The 19131-nt window shown below is 40.7% G+C and overlaps 1 long non-coding RNA gene across 1 annotated transcript; it reads left to right on the plus strand.

The window, feature by feature from the left end:
* Window positions 1-12428: 12428 nt before the first annotated feature.
* LOC132055481 (uncharacterized) lies at window positions 12429-17866 on the plus strand. The gene is made up of 2 exons (XR_009414583.1): window positions 12429-16368; window positions 16462-17866. It is a non-coding gene; the product is annotated as an uncharacterized LOC132055481 (long non-coding RNA).
* Window positions 17867-19131: the final 1265 nt, after the last annotated feature.

Raw genomic sequence — 19131 nt, forward strand, 5'->3', positions numbered from 1 at the left:
CTCTCATCTGCAAGATGTAAACTGCTTTAACCACTTCATGGTTGTGTGCTTTAGTACTTGCTCACCTCTCTTGTGTGTTACAGTTTGTGTGTGTCCCTCAGGGTTATGTGGTTTTATTTCTTATTCTTGTCCCACCTCACACTTGTATACCATAGTCTATGCTGTCTTATCGAGGATCATGTGCCTTGTTTTCTTGCTTTATTTACCATTACATTGGTGTGCTGTAGTTTGTGTTACTCCCCTATGACTGTATACTTTGGTCTTTTGTTTTTGTTCACTTTAGCTTGCTTGAGGTTCCTTCCATGAGTGTGTGTTTGGTTCTGCTCCTGCTACTTCAAGTCTATGTCCTGAAGTTCTGCTTGATTAATCTTTGGTCATATATTCTTGACTTGCATTTATTCATCTTGTGCTCATTAAGGCACACCTTTTCACTATCTTGTGTTTATATACATGGCTAGCTATGTTATGTTGTGGTCCAAGGATCTGCCTGTTTTCTTGTGGCTACATTGGTGGGGGATGAGGTAATTTTGAGTGGGGGCCTAGTCTTAGCCTTCCCCCGATGTCCAGCCATGCCTGGGGTTCATGAAACCCCTGGAAACTTGTGCGTTATCGGGACTACGGGGGGCGACGACTCTCCTCTCCCCTTGTTATCAAAATACCTGCTAGTGGGGCCTTGTAGTATACATGTATATACATACATAGCTACCTTACTTTATTGACTTGTGAATTTTTTTGATACATATTTGATACATGTGTTTGGTATAAATATAAGCGTGATAAGTTCAGTATCCTTAAACTAACCGGGTCCTTTTTCCTTTTCCCCTCTCCTCTACCACATGGCCACCTGGGCCGAATCTGAAGCCAACCTGTTGGGCCAAGGCCCAACAAGCAATTTCTATAATATTTATCGAGTCCGAGAAAAATAAAAGGGAAGCTGCTACCAAAAGAGAACGCGTTAGAAGGCCCAGCCATGGGTGAAAATGGCTAACTAGGGGCTTGGTACGCCCCTAGCCTTTCCCTCTCTTTGTAAACTTGTAAAAACTCACGTCATATTGGAATCATTTATGATTAGAATTAGACGTCCCAGGATAACGGTACTTACGCCGTTTAGTCGACTTTAGGTTCCCCCAATTTAACAAGAACAAGAGGATATTTCACAATCACAAGTGTTGCAACAAAGGGTGTTTTGTTAACAAATTAAGAACTATTTTCAAAACAAAATTTTTGCAATATTTTTTTAAACCAAAGCACATATTCTTTATAAAAATTAAACTAAGCTTAATTTTCAAACTAAGGCCAATGATAACTGCTTTGGATCAGATTAATAATAAACTATGGCAAAGTATTAGGCCAAAAGCCAAAACCGAGTTTTTTTTAAAAAAAATGATTAAGCCAAAACGGGGCCAAGTCCTACATAAAAAAAAAAAAAAAAAAAACACAATTTTGGGCCAAAGCCTGCTCATGGATAAAGAGTTGATGATATTGGGTATTTCAAAGTTTTATGCACAAGTTCATTTGGGCCAAGCCTTGAAGAAAAAACGGACAGACCTCTTTAAGTGAAAATTTGTAATTTTTGGCTACAACCCCCTTTCCGAGACCAATTTCATAAACTTATAACAAAAGACGTATATTTTAAAACAAAAATATTCGTATATATGAGTTCTAGATAAGGCGCTCCAAACGTATTAAATGGATCGATCCCAAACAAAGTATGAGTTAAGCATGGACAAAATTATGCACTCAAAACATAATAATTTTATATTCTTTATAAATAACATGTGTAAAAGGATGACAACTTTTATAGTCACTTTACAAACAAACTATATCATCCTTATATACAAAGGGATATTATTTTATGCGGATATTATAAATCCAAATCTATGTACTCTATATACACAGGGAACATGTTCAAACTCTTTTTTCTCAAAATGACATGCAAATGACAAGATTTGCGGGAATAGACACTAAATAAACAGTTCATGCAAATACTCATACATTGGAATTCGAAGGTCAACCGTATAGTACGGATCCTTAATCTTTGGGGTGCCTAACACCTTCCCTAAGGGATCATCAGAACCCTTACCTAGAACTCTGGATTACGAAGGATTTTTCATGGTATTTGAATAAACCCTTCACCCTAGGTTTACTTAATTTCCTAAAAATTAGGTGGCGACTCTTTTTGAAAACAAAGTCCGAAAGAGCACCAACAAGTTTGTAGTAGCTTTTATGCAATCGCGTAAATGCGAACCGTTACAGATGGCGACTCTGCTGGGAACTTAAAGGTTCTAACCATAAGGATTCTAATATAATATGAGTATATTTGCCTTAATTGTCTATGTGTTTACTTTCTCGCAATTATTAACTGTCATTGCATGCATATCATAACTCCGCCACTCCTGGCATTTATTTTTACACTTTGTTCCAAAGGCGACTTCGTGGAGCACGCGGTCGTTCCTTTAGTATAAAATCAAAAATTTATTTTGGAACCGTTATAAGGCGGGGTTGGTTCGTGGTCGTCCAACAGCCCTAACGGTTCAGCCCCAGTTATCCGCTCGGGTTCTCGGTCTTTCGAAAAAATCCACTCTAGTGAAAACTAGGATAGAGCTAATCCAAATCCCTACTAAACTAGAGCATTTACACTTAGATGGGCCTTGGGTATCTCAGACCTACCTAAGGCTCATTAAGAGAGACTACCTTGTGTTCGGACGGTCTATGACCCGAAAAACACCGCATCTCATTTATGTGCTATGTGGAAGTATGTTTGTGCCTATGTGATGAACCATTGATCCTACGGGGATGGGGGAATCTTAATTGTGTTTTGTTTTGTAGATGGAATGCAGAATTTGTTTTGACATAGTCACCGAGGCTCTAGAGTTGCTAAGTGCTTGATATGAATGGTTGGGTGATGCCCATCAGAGAACAATTAGTTGCACTCTAGGACACTTACCCTCCATCATGACAATGAAGGGTCGCCCGGAGCTGATAAAGGTATTGGCTGGGTATTGGGATGACAAGGAAATGTTGTTCCGTTTTGGCGAGATTGAGATGACTCCGACCCTAGAAGAAATTAGGGATGCTATAGACAATAATGGAACCTGTCCAAGGAGGCGACACAAGCACTATCAATATCTGTTATTTCCACAAAGGCCTACCGTTGGCCAAATCATGAATTTCTTGCTTTAACCAAGGCATCCTGGGCACAAGGACCTACTATAGCCTTTCGGGACCTGTACCGGAGGTTTGACGACACCACCGGGTGTACTCTATATCAGAGGAAATTTAAGAGTCGAGAAAAATAGGGGACCGTTAGGCCTTTATCCTTCGCCATAGTCTTGTTAGGCATTATGGAATTCCCACAGGACGGATCATTGGCCATAGATACCCGGGTGATCTACCTGGCCCATGTTATCTTCTATGGCATAACCGAAGACCAAAAAACAAGGTATTTTCACCTGGCTCCCATCATCTTGGCCGGCATTTTACGAGCTCTAGACAAATGCCTGAACCATTTCCGATACTTTCAGGGATGTAATCTATTGCTGCAATGGTGGATTATCAAACACATCAACATGGCCAAGGAGGTTTAGGGTTGAAGTTGACAGCACAAGATAGACCGTCTCGTAGACTACTGTCCGATGCTTGGATTTATGTCCAAAAATGCTTGGGTCAATTTCTTCACTGACTTGACTGAAGATCGGATCCATTGGATGTTTCCTGACTTCAAAGCCAAGACTGTAGTGGTTCGAGGCAAGAATTTCCCCTTTGTGCTACTAGTTGGGGTTCAAGGAATTCGTTCTTATTATGCATCTCGGGTTTTGAGATAGTTCGGTAGGAGGCAAGTGATACCTCAGGTAGGGAACCCCAAGCAGCTCAATATTGAACATACCGAACAGAAAATCAAGAGCGCAGGTATAATTCTCAGGGAATGAAATGGCCGCGTGAGCTGGGACCCAGGTACTCTAGCTCCAAATAGGTTCGAAGAAAGGTACGACCTAGGGTATTATGCCTGACTACAGGGACACTTGGCTCATGCACTTGCATCAGGGCCCGCACCTCCCCAAGAAGCCCAAGAAGAGGAGTGTATGAAAGAATGCCTAGAGGGTACAGACGAGCATTTGGCCAGGATCTTGAAAGAAACAAACCCGGTGATTGTCAGGATGGAGCTATATCAAGCACGCCTTCGTATTCAGACCACCCTTCGAAGGGTCAAGACAGCCAGGATAAGCCAAGCCTCGACATCAGTCGCTGGAGAACCTCTCTAATTTACTGCTTTTACTATTATAAGCCCCATGTCGGCTTCATCATCACTTTTGTAATCCCTTCGGGGATGATATTATTATTATTATCTATTAAATCATGATGACTTTTTCGGGGCAATGGTTCATCTTCACAAATGGCACTTACATGTTTCAAACGATTAAGAAAGCCTTAACTCAAAAGGGCCTTAGGAACACGAGTAGTATAAATATCTGTAAATTACATGCTTGCTTGCTACGTGCTTCACATGCCTACTTGCTATGTGTGTGGTCATATATAATTAAAGCTTGAGTACGATTGGTCCGATGGTCTAAACTACATACTAAAAGAAAAAACCACGAGGCTTAAAACTTACCCGAATCTATCTCCACTAAAGGTTGATTTACGATGGCAAATCAAGGAGGGCAGGAAGCGCGGGCTTTAGGAGGGACAGCTGAGATGCTACGGGATAAGGTGCTGCAGATGGAAAAGCACCTCCAGGAAATATGAAAGAAAATTGAGGAAGTAGACGGATTACTGGGCATGGTTGGGAATCCGCCGGAAGGCATACCCCAAGAGCAATACTATGGAAATGTCCCTGAGGAAGTGAGGGAATTAGTGCTGAACTGCATACTACTAGAGATAAGACCTGTAACACCTAGAGAAGGAACCCCGGAAGCGGAAAATGGGGAACAAAGAGTTGGGTCGGATCCGTAGGTGTTTGCATCGGACCCGCAGGAAGAAACAGAGCCCCAAGAGGAGGATCCTGAGCCCGTTGAAGAAGAAGAGACGGAGGAGGAAGAGGAAGAGCCTCAAGACATGGAAGAACCAGAGCCTATCGACATAGGGGACCAAGGAAGGGAAAACCTATTTGATATGTTTCCTGAATTTCAAAGGAAAAATGTGGATGACAAATCCGGTTATTATGCCCCCACTGATGAGGGAACGGACTTCTACGCACCTTCGCCCCTGCTGATGCCTGCTGCCTCTACTATGGATTTAGAGAACTTTGGAAGGGCAAACCTTACTACACCTGCTCCGTGGAGCATAGCCTTCAGAGCTCGATCCTCCCCATTTAGAGTAGCTCCTTTGCCCGTTACTTGTAAGAAAGTGTTCAGGAAAATGATGGCTACTGGGATGGATTGCACCACTAGGGCTGGGCTACCGGTTCTTGACTTGGTGTATGCTTACAAAAGATACCCATTCCACCTCAATCAAGCGGGACATACCTTGAACGAATGTTTGGCGTTTAGGAAAATAATTATTAGTTTGATCGACGACAGGATCATCTGCACTTTGTGGGGGCCGTATACCTTGCTGGTCTATGACCCTATTATCCCAAGAGAGGGAGTTACTCCCAATACTCAAGTTTGGCTGTACGATTTCATGATTTTCGAGGAATCATACGCTAGCTTTTTCTCGACTTTGGCCTCATTGAACAAGATCAGACCCGTGGAACCTGTCTACGAGCTGGCACCACTAGGGCCCAATTAAAACAAGTTCTGCTTATACCATACTGGAGCCAGGGGACATGATATTGAAGAATGCCATGCCTTCAAACTTGAGCTCGAAAACATGATCAGGACCGGATAGATCTTGATCCTACTCCCACTGTGGTTTTGAGGAGAGAGATCAACATGAGAGAGCAGGTTCGTAAGGGCAGCGACTTGCAGAGCTATAATTTTGGGTAGATATTAAGTGTCCCCCTCTTTTCCACAAATGTTACCCCCCTCATAAATGTAAATGAACCGCGCCGACCAAAGATCCCTATGGAGGGATACGCGGGAAGCCCTAGTCGGGCTTGGTTTGAGGATGTCTGTAGTTAGGATTAGCCAAAGGATATTTAGGAAAAAAATGTATATCCTTCTTTTGAAATCGAACTACGTAGGGCCTGATTTCCCCCGACTGGATACGTAGACAGTCTACCTAAGACTCGGTCTCTTCATGATTTAAATTATAATTCCCCCGTCGATTAAATTTTTATGACAGGTTAAAGGGTTTCCCATAGTAAGTCAACCACAAAACCACTGGTCTAAGATCCACCCAAACATAAAATGCCCGTAATATCCGAGCCTTTAGAAACATCGGATCAAAAGTGTTCGAGCTTCAATATATGACTTAATGTGCTACTTGCGCTTTAAATACCCATATGTGATGTCTTGCTATTATATTGGATATCTAGAAAACTAACTTTCTTTACCGTTAAGTTATTCTTATCTTATAGAAAGGGGGCCAATTAGTGTAACATTGAAAGGTAGCATACTTCACGAGATCCAAGGCCGCGTTAGCATTCCTCTCAGACAAAGGAAAAGACAAAATGACTTTTACCCCTAAAGAAGTAAGAAATGAGCTTGCTCTCTGCAACAGAGACACCCAAGACTCACAAAAGGCAGCATCCCAGGAGGATTTGATTGCAACATTGTTAACTACCATCACCACTCTCCAGGAAAAGATTGCTAGAAGGGAAGCAGCTGATGTTGAGAAAAATACCTCCACCGAAGGAAGGACGCCTCCTCATCCCTTCCCCTCATTGAGCTCTCCAATGGCCGACCACTTTTCTGTTTACCCACTAGGAACTATGCCACCTCCACTAAACACCACCAATCCGAACCATGCTGACCCTCTTACTATACCCTACCACCAGTTAAGAACACCCAAGTTCCAGGAACCACCCACTCAGTCACATCGTACCATCCCTCAGCCGGTATTCGTCAACCCTGCAAGCCAAGCACACGCACCGGCCCCACCGACTAGGCAGACCACCACTATCCCATTTAATCATCCCAATCACCAAGTGTCCTTCTTCACTCCCAACATTCCAAGGGAATCCTCTCCATGACACAAGGTGTTGGATCATTACGAGGAAATGGAAAAGACTTGGAGGGCTGAATAAGACAGACGCGAGAAAGACATGGAGAAAAAGATGGAGGAGTTGTTAGAAAAATCCAACAGGTCCGCAAGAAAGGCTACAGGTTTGAGGTACGACGACTTGTGCATGTACCCAGATTTGGACCTACCAGAAGGGTTCGAAATTCCAAAATTTGAAATATTCAACGGGAGGGGGAATCCCAAAGCACACCTCCATTCATATTGTGATCAGTTGGTCGGAGTGAGGAAGAATGAACATTTGATCATGCGACTATTCAGTCGTAGCCTGATTGGCGAAGTAGCCGAGTGGTTCTCCACACAAGACATGCGCCAATGGCTCATTTGGAAAGACATGGCGGAATCCTTCATGGATAGATTTCATTTCAATGTTGAGACCGTGCCGGACCGCTACTACCTCGAGAAGGTCAAACAGAAGTCAATGGAGAACTATAGAGAATTTGCCAGTAGGTGGAGGGCCGAAGCAGCCCGTGTGCAGCCGCCAACATGTGAGGGAGAGCTAGTCTCTGTGTTCATCAGGTCACAAGAACCTGATTTCTATGATAAGATGTTTTCCATGGCCGGGAGGCTATTTTCTGAGTTGGTAAAAATGGGAGAGGCCATAGAAGATGATCTTAAATATGGAAAGATCATCAGTATCTTCACAAAAAGAAAGAGGACGTGGCGAGCATATCCCACATTCCGAACCAAAATCCAAAAGGACCACAATCTTCTCACCAAACTCCACCCCTCGAAAATTACTCTTCTCCTTCATACAGCCCAGCACCCGTATATTATGCGCAACCAACCTTCACTATCACTATACCGACGTATGTGGCTCCACCCAGTATCCGTATGTACGCTCCTGTTTATCAACTACCACCACAACAAACATACCAACCACCACCCCAGCAAAACTGCCGTCCACCGCAAAACAACCCACCACAAGCCTATCAACCCCAAAATTACAAAAATCAACCACCGCTCCCAGCATATAATGCTCCACATCCAGCTTTCGAGAAAAGGCCATTAAGAGAATTCACGACGCTCCTCAAACCGAGGGCTTGACTTTTTGAGAGACTACTAACTGCGAGATTGATTCAAAAAGTCCCACTAAAACAAGTACAGTCCGGAAGTAGGTTCTACAGGGCCGATCAGACTTGTGCCTACCATTCAGGAGGGAATGTGCACAGCACGGAGGATTGCATAAACCAGAAACACAAAATCCAAGATCTGATCGACAAAAGAGAAATCATCCTGGAAACTGCAGCTCCCAATGTAAACACGAACACACTACCGAATCATGAAAATAGTGGGGTCCACATGATAGAGAGAGATGAAGACTAGGAAGCTTGCAGGACGTTGTCCCCCAAAATGGTCGAGTCTTTTCAACAGACAGTTACTTCCCTCACACTTCAGGAACGTCCCAAGTTCAAAGTGTTGATCCCTAGTCCGAGAGTTCCCAAGGCTATACCAATGTTCAGGACTTTCGTTCCAGCACCCGTGGTAGCCCAGGTGGAGCAACAGATTATGCCAAACCCCAAGAAGACAATCATCATACAAGCAGCTATGACCCAAGACATGACTTGTTCAGGAAGATGCTATACTCCTGAAGCATTGGCCCAGAACGCCACAAGGAAAGAAAATACCCAGAAGAAGGCAATAACTGAAGGAGAAACCGAAGATTTTTGGCGACGCATGCGCACCAAAAGATTATTCCATTGTTGAACATCTAAAGAAGACACCGGCACAAATCTCAGTGTTATCATTGTTGGCTAGCTCGTCGTCATACAGGCACACCCTCATGAAGGTATTAGATGATGCACATGTGCCGGCTGGTACAAGTAGTGAAGATTTAGCCGAACTACTGGCCCATATCATTGGGGAATACAAGATTTGCTTCTCCAAAGAGGAATTGCCAGTAGAGGGAACCTCTCACAACAGAGCCCTTCATATTACCCTAGAATGCCGTGATAAGGCCATAGGGAGAGTACTTGTGGATAATGGGTCGGGCCTCAATATCTGCCCCGTAACCACATTAACACAGCTTGGCTATGACATAGGCAAGATTCGCCAGAGCGGGATGAACGTCAAGGGTTTTGATAGATCCCTAAGGGATTCCTTGGTAGAAATGGACCTACAAATCTAGGTCGGGCCTGACTCCTTCACAACAGAATTCCAAGTCATGGCAATTATAGCTAATTACAACATGCTCCTGGGAAGACCCTGGATCCACTCCGCCATTGCGGTACCATCAAGTTTGCACCAAGGCATAAAGTTTGAATGGTTGGGCCAGGAAATTGTAGTTGAAGCTGTGAAGGATACCCAGAAATATCCTTACAACATTATACCGGTGATCGAAGGGATTCCTGACAAATCAAACTTCCACATGGTGGAATACATCGAGGACACCCATTTAGAAGGGAAGGTCGATAGACTAATGCCGGCAGTCTACAAAATGATTGCCTCCACTATGTTGAGAAATGGTTTTGAAACAGGAAAAGGCCTAAGAAGGGACCTTGAAAGGATAATAGAGCCTGTGCCAATTCCAAAAGAAAATTACCACTTTGGTCTAGGGTATGCTCCTAGCGAGGACGAGCTCACAAAGGCTATCAAGAGAGAACTCAGAACGAGAAATCTACCACAGCCAATTCCGGAGTTGTACCAGTCATTTCCCAACAAGACGCCAATACAGAATGGAGAGAGAAAGTTGATGAGGGTCTCGAGTTGCTGTTTCAAGAAGAGGGGTGCTACATAATCACTGAGAAAAGCCAGGAGACGCTCACTGTACGTAGTCCGAGGCCAGGAGAGCGCGTGAACAATTGCACATCTACTCCCCTCTTGGCTCCTCGGTAGAGATGGATTTTCCTTAGTAATGTTTTGCTAAAAGCGGCGACGTCGGTTGAGGCCCGAATGACCGTCTTTTCTAAAATTACTTCATGATGTTTAAAAACGAAAATGGTTTGACCTTGTTTCGAACCAAGACCACAATTTGTAACCGATTACTCTTGAATTAATGAAAAGCCTCGATCTGAGTAAAACTGTTATACTTATTAGATAATAAAAACAAAAATTTTCTAACTAATAATGTATAATGTACAATGAATAAGCCTAACTTTACTTTGCCTTACCTTTTCAGTAGTAATCATAATAAAATAATAAAAACTTTCATGACGTGTCCTGAAATGAATGAGGGAAATATTCAACAGGAATACGAGGAGTACGATGAAGCAACAATGATGCCAGAGGGACTGGTAGAAGAATTGGAGGAGTTAGAAGATAAGAAGAAGTCAAATATGGATGAAAATGAGGTGCTCAACCTCGGTGATGAAGAGGATGTCAAAGAAACACGGATCAGTGCTCACTTAGGAGCTCCACAGAAAGAAAAACTCATAGCTCTGTTAAGGAAATATGTGGACGTCTTCGCCTGGTCCTAAGCGGATATGTCGGGTTGAGCACTAAAATAGTGGCCCACATATTACCCATCAAGGAGGGTTTTGTCCAGATCAAACAAAAGACGCGGACATTTAAGACGGACATGATATCAGAATAAAGGACGAAGTAGAGAAGCAGATCAAGTCTGGAATAGTGGAAGTGACGTCCTACCCCACTTGGGTGGCCAACATAGTGCCAGTACCCAAGAAGTACGAAAAGATTCGAATCTGTGTGGACTACCGAGATCTTAATCGGGCTAGTTCAAAAGACAACTTTCCTTTCCCAAACATCCACATTCTAATAGACAACTGTGCCAAGCATGAGCTGCAGTTATTCATGGATTGTTTTGCCGGGTTCTATCAAATACTCATGAGCGAGGAAGACGCTGAGAAGACAGCCTTCATCACCCCTTGGGGAGTCTGCCATTACAGGGTAATGTCGTTTGGCCTTAAAAACGCCGGCGCTGTATACATGAGAACTATAACCACCTTGTTCCATGATATAATGCATCGAGAGATTGAAGTCTATCTGGACGACGTCATCATAAAATCAAAGGAAAGCTCAGAACATACCATGCACTTGCGCAAGTTCTTTGACAGACTTCACAAGTTCAATCTGAGGCTGAACCCTATAAAGTGTGCATTTGGAATGCCCGCAAGTAAGTTGCTAGGATTCATAGTCAGCTGTAGGGGTATTGAACTGGGTCCTACCAAAATCAAAGCAACTCAGGAGTTGCCGCCGCCCAAGACCAAGAAAGAAGTTATGAGTTTCTTGGGAAGGTTAAACTACATTGGGCGATTTATATCCCAATCAACTGAGATTATAGAGCCAATCCTTAAATTGCTCAAGAAAGACGCTCCCACAAATTGGACAGAAGAATGCCAAGAGGCGTTTAGCAAAATCAAGAGATATCTTTCCAATCCCGCTGTCCTAGTGCCACCCAGGCAAGGGAGTCTTCTGTTACTATACCTGTCAGTATCAAAAAATTCTTTCGGGTGCATGCTCGCCCAGTATGATGCAGAAGGAAAAAAGGAGTGTGCTATCTACTATCTAAGTAAGAAGTTCACCTCCTGCGAGTCACCGTATATGCTAGTAGAGAAAATCTATTCTGCTTTGACTTGGATCGCTCAAAAGCTGAGGCATTACTTATCAGTGTTCACTATTCACCTCATATCCAGAATGGATCCATTGAGATACATTTTTCGACAATCGATGCCCATGGGAAAGTTGACAAAATGGCAGATGCTACTAAGTGAATTCGACATCATATACGTAGCGTAAAAGGCAATCAAAGGACAAGCCTTAGCTGACCTGCTGGCAGAAAGTCCCGTCTGTTGACACTCAATTTTTTGCCCTCCAAAATTCAAATTAACTAATCAAGCTTCTTGAATCACAAACAGAATAAAATAGATATTTCTAAGAGTCAAAAAATATTTTCTTAACAAGTTCCAGTGTTGTTTTGCCATTTGAGTTGGCAAAATATCCTAATATAAATTTATGTATATTTTACATGTAATTTGAAGTATTAGTTATCTATTTTTTTCAATTTGTGACAAAAACAAGTATTTAATTAAGTACGTATTTTCAAATTGTCAATTTAAAGTCATATTTCACTTTGATAAAATCAAGAAGCTTAATTAGTTAATTGAATAATTGATTCATCTCAGTCTCTTAATTATTTGGCTATTTTATTAACCTTTGAAGTACAAGAAGGGCTATGTTTTAAAGCTAAATTTTGGCCACAAATCAGCCCTCTCAACAGACCACATTTCTCAGCCCAAATTCACCAAAATACCCAACCTGATCCACCAGCCCAGATGTCTAAAAGACCCAGCCCAAGCTCCTTTAATTTCCCAAAAAAAAAAAAAAAAAATCAGACGCACGCACGCAGCTTTATTCTTTTGGTTCTTCAGCATATACAGACACACACAAAATCAGAAAAAAGAAAGAGAACAGAAGAGAGCCAAACAACCCTTGTTCGTCCTCTTCAATCAGACACTCCAACTGGCAATGGTAATTTTGTTGATTTTCTTTCTTTTTCCAGTACGAATCCAACCAATTTACAGCTATTATTGTCTTTTGATTTTGAATTTCAACCAAATCAACAGAGGGGGAATCCCACATCGGTTTTGGGCATTAGTTTGAGCATTTTTCTGTTCTATAAATAGAGCTCACTTATCTTTGAGCAAGAGAAGAAGAAAAATGGCTTTGAGACCAAAAAATTGGTTCTTATACCATTAAATGGGTTTTTTTCATAAGCCTATGAGTAAGAACACTTAGAAACCCAGCGAAGCTGCGAGTTTCGAGGACGTTCTCACTCAAGTATAATTTTTGGAAATCATTTCCATTCCTTGGAAATCGATTCGATGTGAAAGGTGTTCATTGACGCTCGTCGCCCCCGTCACTGCTCAGCAAAAAGGTAATCCTCAATCCTTTTTATTTCATCTTATTTTAGTCCTTAATTCTGCCTGTTATATGAATGTTTTGGTACTTAGTGCTAGTTAATATATGATTGGTCTAGTTTAGCTGTAATCATATAGTGTCGATTCTGTTTTAGCTTAAACAATGGGCTTGGTATACTGTTAGCATGGTACGTTAGTTTAGTTCAATTCCCTTTAGTAAAAGTGAAGTTAGTTATAGATTTTTTTTTTAGTTCAAGGGTTATTTATGTGGTATAACTGCATAAGTGCTTGTTACTAACTCTGTGGGATGTTTATAAGCTTGGTTTGGTTTGAATCAGTAGCGTAGTAAATTTTAGCTTAATAGGTGTTGTTTGCATTACTCTGCTTTAGGTTCATTCTTGCCTAAGATCAAGATGATTTAACTAAGTATGAGTTAGTGGTCTAGAGATCATTCAAGTTTTGATAACAATGTGTGATTAAAGACTATGGTTCAATGTGCCTGAGCATCTAAATGTCCATCTAGGGGTCAGCTAAACTTATGAAGAACTACATCCAATTTATGGGTTTGCTTCAGTTTTGAATGTTTAGTTTTCATTTTTAAGAAAATGCACTCTGCCTAGTTTAAGATTATTGTAGCTAAAAAAATTTATGGTTCATGCCTAAGATGTGTGTTTCTCAGAATGTTTCACTTGAAGATTAACCATTAAATACTCTTTAAAAAAAAATTGAATTTCATGACTAGAAAGTCCTAAATGCTTATGTCCTTGTACCTGTTTGTGTATGAAGAGCAAGTTATGATTGGTGACCCTTCCCTGTACTTTTTTTTAGTTGAGTTAAAAAATGATGTTTTTCTTGAAGCTTGCATGACCACTTTGGTTTCCAACCCCAAATCTCTGAATCATGCTCTACCTCTTTAAAATGGTTCTTCTTCTTTTTCACTTCTTCTTTGCTGATCAGCGGAGAACACTTCCATAAGGGAATAAGATCTTTGTAATTAATGGGGTTCAAATAAAAAAAAAATGTGTTTGATGTCCCTTATTTGATTCGGAAGTAATAAGATCGGATCCGTTTGTGTTCAAATCCCTTTATGTGACTCATTAAAATGTACACTAGATACCATGACTATAGGGAGCTTGCATCTCTTTTCATATAAAATCACAAATTAGGAAAATGAGTTGAAGCATATGGGATTCAGTGATCTCTTTTCTTTCATGTTTTGTTCTTGAGAACAACTCTTAAGATTGAGTGACTAGCTATTTATTTGACCACTGGAAAAGGATATGTATCTTGTTAAGGTGTAATATGTTCTTTTTCATCTTTAATAATGTAGAAAACATGTTGTTAAGCTCCATTCACATTTTCTCGCTAGAAGTTCAGGTAGGTCACATATAATCATGCCATGGCCTTGTCTACTTGCCTATACGATACATGTCTTAATTTCTATAATGTGAGTCTAACATCCCTAATGACCATGTTATGCCTCTTACTTATGCAGACCTAAGCCCTTTCAAATGACTTACCTACATTTATGCCTAAATTTGAATGAACTTTGAACTTTTGGTTACTTAGGAAATAATTATGGAACTGCATTACAATATCAAGTGGGGAATACTATTTTTTTTTCTTTCCAAATATATGTATGTCTATATTGAAACTGTGGGCTAAGATGAATTACTCAAACTAAAATTTAATCAGATAAGGCCTAGAACTGAGCTGTTGTGTTGTGTTCTTGGACTGAATTTTGCTTATGGGAAGTGAATCATTTTGGACAATGTTTGTGCTAACTTAGGTGCTAATAGTATACTTTGAACCAAAATGCATTTGATTTTTTGTAAAGAAAGAACTTGGTTTAAACCCTGAGCTATGTTCAATAATTCTGTGTTAAGTGCAAATAAGTATCTTTTTTGAAATTATATGATTCGTAACTGTTGTCATACTTGTAAATTAGTTTGAGGGTAATCCTATGTGCATGTTGTGTAATGGCGTGACCTTGGCCCTGTATGCCCTTTCAATTCTATCTTGTTGACTTTGATTAAATCTGGGGAGTAATTGGGTTGTTGTCTAAGTTGCTTAGGATTGATAGCATGTGTTTGTTTTGTTTGGATTGCTTTGGTAAGTATTTGTTCCAACAGTAGATGTGGCATTGTCACACTTGATATTTGGTTCAGTCCTCTTCTTGTTTGTTGGTATTGTGTTCTGGTTTCTGAATCCCTTATCTGATATGTATGTGCAGCATCCTGTATCCTATGATCTCTAGTTATATCATTGAGTTTTTGACCAACTGAATACAATTAACTTCTACTACTTAATACATAAATTATTTCTCATGATAAAGGTCGAAATGGTACTAGTCTTACTGAACTTTTAAAACAAAACCTCTTGTAAAACTGTCTGAAATCTTAGCTCACATGCTTCATAACTCTCTTGTTCCTTTACTGTCCTCCATGAGTTTGAGTATTGAACTGGTTTTCAAGTGATGGATAAGGCTCTAAAAATGAGTTTCCATTTTTTCCTACTTCCTGTGTGTTCCCTGAAGTTATTCAGGATGTATTTTGAACCCTTTTGATAAGTGAAGACCTGGGAGAATTAGTTCACTATCTGTTAGCTTTTTTCTATTTTAGTTTCTCTTGTTTGAATTAGTTTTTGGTCAGCCAAGAGTTAGTTGAACATTTGTGGCGCTATGAACTGATGAAATCTTCTTTAAACTGAGTCTGAGATTTGAAGGGACCAACATCATCCTTTTTCCTGGAAGTATTTGTCTACAAGAACTGTTTTCGTATATATATCTCTAAATTGTTCAAGTTTTGAAATAGAGTTCAGCACATTTAGAACCTCCCTTTAAGTAATTTCATTACTTGAATCTTTATCCTCATGTTGTATGCTGGCTGGAAGTCAAGGCAAATAGAGGGTGTGGTTTAACCCCCTCCAATAACCTGCCATGCCGAGGTTCTAAAACCTTTGGATCTTGGGCGGCATTGGAACAATGAGGGTGGTAGCCCCCCTTTGACTACCTTGTCTTTCAAGCTTAATGTTTGGTCCAATGTTCATAAATAACCTCATGTTTACTGTTTTTTCTTAGAAATGTTCGTTTGTCTTCTGCCTTTGCCTACTGATAGTTGCTTTAAGTGACCACTATTAATATCCTGTTTAAGATGATTAATTTGTGGAGAGTGAGAAATCCTTGGTACTTATTCTTCACTTCTCCTCTTCTTTGCATGACTTGGGGAAATTTCCAATCCCCAAATGTTGCCTGAGTTGTTGTTGAACCTGGAAAACTTGCTACATTTGGGAAGCTCTCAAAGTGTCATATTTGAATAAGTTACTGCCGCTACATTTGGCCATATTGAGCAGCTGTTGTTCCATTGTGTATCACTGTATTTTTGGTAAGTTTATTGCTATATTCTAAGGCAAGATAGTGGTTGCACTTGAGGTAAATGTTCTCTGAACTCTAACATAGTTAACTACTTCACTCTAGTGTCTATTTTGGACTGAAACAGTAGCCTACTCTTTGGCTATTTCCCAGCTCTTAGTTTGAGCCATGAACCATTGCAATCCTGGCCATTTTGTTGCCATACTCTGATATATATTGTTGCTGCATTTGGCCTATTGTTGCTTCATTATTGATGCTGCATTTGGCCATAAATAGTTGCCTATTTGCACGGCCACTGCTACTGAATATTTCTGCTGCATTTTTTTTTTTGGCCATTATGATTGCCATATAGGGCTTTCGGAAGGGCTGCACTTTGGCTATTGTATTAGCTGGTTATTCTTATGATTTTGAGCCAAGTTTTGGGTAGCTTTGAGGCTCATTAGCTGCTGCTATTTGGGCTGGTTGATCTCTTTGTTTTGAGACAATTGCTGGGGCATTTTTTGCTCAGTTGGAGGCCATTGTTGCATTTTTGCTCGAAGTTTTGAGGCCATTGCTGGTGCATTTTGCTCAGTTTAGAGGCCATTGCTCTGCTTTGCTTAGCCTACTGCTGCTGCATCTTTGGCTTTGGCATTTGTTGTCTTGAAGCGTTCTAGAGCAACTTCTTGCTAGTACTTTTGGTATCTTCTTTGAAAAAATTGAACAAACTGCGACCTTTGGTGAAAAATCCAACTGATTTGAACTTGATAACTACGTTTGAGCCGATGAAGAGTTGTTTAACTTGAGGCCTCACTTTTAAAAGAACGGATTTCTGTACTTGATTGAAAGTTTACTGATTTGAATACTTAACTTGAGAATGCCTAGTCCGGAAAGGTTCTATCTCTCGGTGGGCAATGATGATCATAGTCTAGTTATAAAATAGTAACCAACATGCGCTTGTCGAGGCAATAGAATGACTGACGGGTCGCTATTTCGCAGCCATGACATGTTCAGGGGCCCTTTTTCCCATATTTGAAAGAAGTATGATTCAGAGCCTTTACTAATCAAAGCTCCTATAGTTTGGTGCGAAACCGAGGGATATTATATTCATAAACGTCACCCCGTGGGGTGGTGTATCCTTTTTACTAATCATTCTTGTTTCTATTCTTGCGAGGTACGAATAAACAAGTTCGGGGAATACTACAAGGATGAATATTGCACAATTGGAGCATACATATGGAATCGAAGCAATATGGAATGACAAGAAGAGAAGTAGTAGGAGACAAGGCAAAGACTTGGACATTTGGGGCTTTCAGACGAAGAATAAAGGAAGCACAGAATTGCAACAAAAGGTCCAAGAAGGAGAGGAGATAGGCTTATCCGATTAACCTTTCTCCGCCTTCATTCTTTCCCTCCCTTTAGTTATTTTGAAAATATTCTGTTTACTTACTTTATTTAAGTATTGTTGGAACCTTTATAGATTAGAACTTAAGATTTAGAGTTGTGAAAACTGATTTTCAAAGCCATGTATAAAACAGATGTGAAATACGAATTACTCTTAATATAAGCTCGATTTTCCTAATTTGACTCTAAAATGGGATTGATGTATTAACTTTGAGAGTTTGAACATAAATGACTTGGATTTATGAACTAAATTGAATTTAAGGAAGGATGAGAGATTAGAAACAGATAAGGTGGACCTACGAGGATTATAATGGTATGCCCTAATAAAAGGGAGAACTTTACTTGAAAAACAGAAGATTTTTAAAGGACTTCTAAAGGGTAGGCTTATGTGGTGTTCTACTTAAGTTGAGCGTCCTCGGGTCTTAATCTAACAGTCCAAGCCCGAAACCTGACACCCAAGATTCAATAATTTGCGTAAATGACATTCCTTATTGCGGAAATATAAACCTGAGCAATTTTTATCAAAAACAATTCATAACATTAAGGCACACTATTAGAACCCGTAGGTAAACCGCAATTGAGCGGATCCTTAATACCGGGGTGCCTAACACCTTTTCCGGGGGATCACCAGAACCCTTACCCATACTTTGGTTAGATTAGAATTCTTTTAAGACTTAACTGCTTTAAATGAACCTTTTTCGAACTGGTTTTCCTAATTTCCTAATAATTAGGTGGCGACTCTAAAATAAGTCCATTTAGAGCACCATCCACGTAAAAGTATATTTTTTCCTTTTTCCCGGTATGATTAACAACCTTACTTTCCCGAGACACTTTTCTTTTTAAATGAGGCAAGTGCAAATGCGAATTGAAAAAAATATGAACCGCTACACCGTCGACGAGGCACTTGAACCTTTACGGACTTTCTTTCCAGATGAGGAAGTAATGGCTATGGAGGAAGAGGTGACAGAACCATACTCAGGTTGGAGACTGTTCTTCGATGGAACAGTCAATTACAAAGGATCAGGCATCGGGGCAGTGTTAATATCCGAAACAGGACAACACTCTGATGGCCGCGAAGCTCAACTTCAGATGTACCAACAACATGGCGGAATACGAAACGTCTATCCTCGGCCTTAGGATGGCATTGGACATGGACAAACAAGAATTGTTGGTAATCGAGGAATCCGATTTGCTCATAAATCAAGTGAAAGGGAATTGGGCGACCAAAAATGATAAGACACTCCCATATGTAAATCTAGTGCAAAGATTGTGCGGGAGATTCAAGAGTATTGATTTTAGGCATACTTCGAGAGCTCAGAATGAGTTTGCCGACGCATTGGCTACGATAGCCTTCATGATCCAGCACCCCGAGAGTGCTCACATGGATCCACTAGAGATTATACTAAGAGAAGAATAGGCTCACTACGCCCACGTCGAGGCCGA

The sequence above is a fragment of the Lycium ferocissimum genome, chromosome 1 (genome assembly GCF_029784015.1).
Source record: "Lycium ferocissimum isolate CSIRO_LF1 chromosome 1, AGI_CSIRO_Lferr_CH_V1, whole genome shotgun sequence".
In the NCBI taxonomy this organism is placed as follows: Eukaryota; Viridiplantae; Streptophyta; class Magnoliopsida; order Solanales; family Solanaceae; genus Lycium; species Lycium ferocissimum.